Source organism: Apium graveolens, chromosome 3 (assembly GCF_009905375.1).
Source record: "Apium graveolens cultivar Ventura chromosome 3, ASM990537v1, whole genome shotgun sequence".
NCBI classification, from domain to species: domain Eukaryota; kingdom Viridiplantae; phylum Streptophyta; class Magnoliopsida; order Apiales; family Apiaceae; genus Apium; species Apium graveolens.
The window spans coordinates 219,252,445-219,254,957 of NC_133649.1; the positions used below are offsets into that span (position 1 = coordinate 219,252,445).

Genomic DNA, 2,513 nt, shown 5'->3' on the forward strand with positions numbered 1-2,513 from the left:
ACTATCACTTTTGTTCCAAGTAAGTAAGATCGAAATTTCTCGAAACCATAGACAATTGCCAAAACCTCCTTCTCTATAGTAGTGTAATTCAGCTGAGCACCATTAAGGGTTTTACTAGCATAGTAAACCATATGGAAAATATTCTTCTTTCTCTGGCCAAGAATAGCTCCAACTACAAAATCACTAGCATCACACATCATCTCGAAGGGCTCATTCCAATCAGGTACATTAATAACGGGTGCTGTAGTCAAACTCTTTTTCAAACTCTCGAACGCAGCCAAACATTCTTCATCAAATTTGAAGGGAATATCCTTTTTCAACATATTGCACAAGGGTTTAGAGATTTTGGAGAAGTCTTTGATGAATCGCCGATAAAAACCCGCATGACCAAGAAAACTGCGGATTCCCTTAACTGAGATTGACGGAGGAAGATTTTCAATAACCCCCACATTGGCCTTATCCACTTCAAGACCTTTGCTAGATACCTTGTTCCCAAGAATGATACCCTGTTGCATCATGAAGTGACATTTTTCCCCATTGAGCACCAGATTGGTCTCAACACATCTTTTCAGCACCAAGCCAAGATTATATAAACACTCATCATAAGAACTTCTAAACACAAAAAAGTCATCCATGAACACCTCCATATTAGTACCAATCATGTATGAGAATATGGCCATCATGCATCTCTGAAAAGCAGCAGGTGCACCACAAGGTCCGAAAGAAACTCGACGGAAAGCAAAAGTGCCAGAAGGATAAGTAAAAGTGGTATTCTCCTGATCTTCTGGGGCAATGCAAATCTGATTATAGCCCGAGTACCCATCCAGAAGATAATAATACTCATGACCATCCAATCTGTCAAGAATTTGATCAATGAATGGAAGCGGGAAGTGATCCTTCCTGGTAGCTTTATTCAACATTCGATAGTCCATGCATCTCCACCCTGTGACTGTCCGATGGAGGAGGCATATAGACTAGTTTGTCTCCTGTATTATCCTTATGAGGAGTGTTTTCAATAGTATTTTTCTTCGGTTCCACCTCGCCATACTTCTGCGAAGCCGTTTTAGCAGAATTTTCACTTTCTGGAAAAGGGCAGGGCGCGAGCGCGCTTGGTATGGGCGCAGGCACGCCTGCCTTTTGGAAAAAAATTTTAAAATTTGCGTTTTGATGATTTTGGGGGCTCGCGACCTTTCCAGACCTCAGGTTGATTTCCTTAAGCTATTTTTTGACTTCCCTCTTTCCTGGATTGACTTCCGTATCACTCGGAAGAGTTCCTTGTGGTTAGTTTAATAAGGCGTTAGCAATCTGCACTCTTTGATTCTCCGAAGTCTTGATCGAAACCGCTTGGCTTTTGCACATAATCCTCAACTCCTCCAATTCAGATTTTTCATTAGAAGATTGACCAGAACCTCCGTGAGATTGTTGTTACATTCCATGTGGCTGAAATTGCTGCCTTGGTGCATATTGTTATTGAAAACCAGAAGGATTGAAAGGCTTGTTTCCAAACTGTTGGTAAGGCTGTTGCATACCACCCTGATTATTGCTCCAGCTGAAGTTAGGATGATAAGTAGCAGGAACAGGTTGCTGCGACCTCTGAAAGTTGCTCACAAACTGAGTTGATTCACTGGATATAGCATATTGATATGTCGCATGCGAACCTGCACAAAGCTCACAAACACTCGTTGTCTGTTGAACACCATAGTTGGTCAGGGAATCGACCTTCATAGTCAACACTTTGAGCTGAGAAATGATAGTCGTAGCTGTATCCACCTCCAGAATTCCTGCTACCTTGCCTTGTGGTAGTCTCTGAGTTGGGTTCTGATATTCATTAGCGTCCATCATCTCAATTAGATCATAAGCTTCCTCATAGCTCTTAGCCTGTAAGGCTCCACCTGATACTGCATCGAGCATAGGTCTTGACTGTGCTCCCAAACCATTATAAAAATAATTGATCATCATCCAGTCAGGCATTCCATGATGAGGACACTTCCTAAACATCTTCTTATAGTGCTCCCAAGCTCCACATAAAGATTCACCCGATTGCTGTGCGAATTGAGTAAGAGCATTCCTAATTGCAGTTATCTTTGCCATAAGGAAGAATTTAGTAAGGAATTTATGAGCAAGATCCTCCCAAGTCGCAATAGACCCAGCTGGTAGAGAGTGTAACCAGCTCTTTGCTTTATCCCTCAGAGAGAATGGAAAAAGTCTCAGTTTCACAGCATCTTCAGAAGCATTATTGAACTTGAAGGTGTCATAGATCTCGATGAAATCCCTAATGTGCATATTGGGATCTTCCGTTGGAGCACCACCAAAATGGACTGAATTTTGCACCATCTGAATTGTGTCAAGCTTGATCTCAAAGGTATTAACTGCAATAGCTGGCCTGATAATGCTAGATTTAATGTCATTGATCTTTGGTTAAGAAAAATCCATCAACGCTTTCGTTGGTGCTGCTAGTTCTCCCATTGTAATGATCACTTCTTCTTCAACTTTCTCAACTTCTTCAATTACTT

At 41.5% G+C, this 2,513-nt stretch overlaps 1 non-coding gene across 1 annotated transcript; it reads left to right on the forward strand.

Annotated features, from left to right (window-relative positions):
* Positions 1-1,969: 1,969 nt before the first annotated feature.
* LOC141715538 (small nucleolar RNA R71) lies at positions 1,970-2,076 on the forward strand. The gene has a single exon (XR_012572297.1). It is a non-coding gene; the product is annotated as a small nucleolar RNA R71 (small nucleolar RNA).
* The last annotated feature ends 437 nt before the right edge of the window (positions 2,077-2,513 follow it).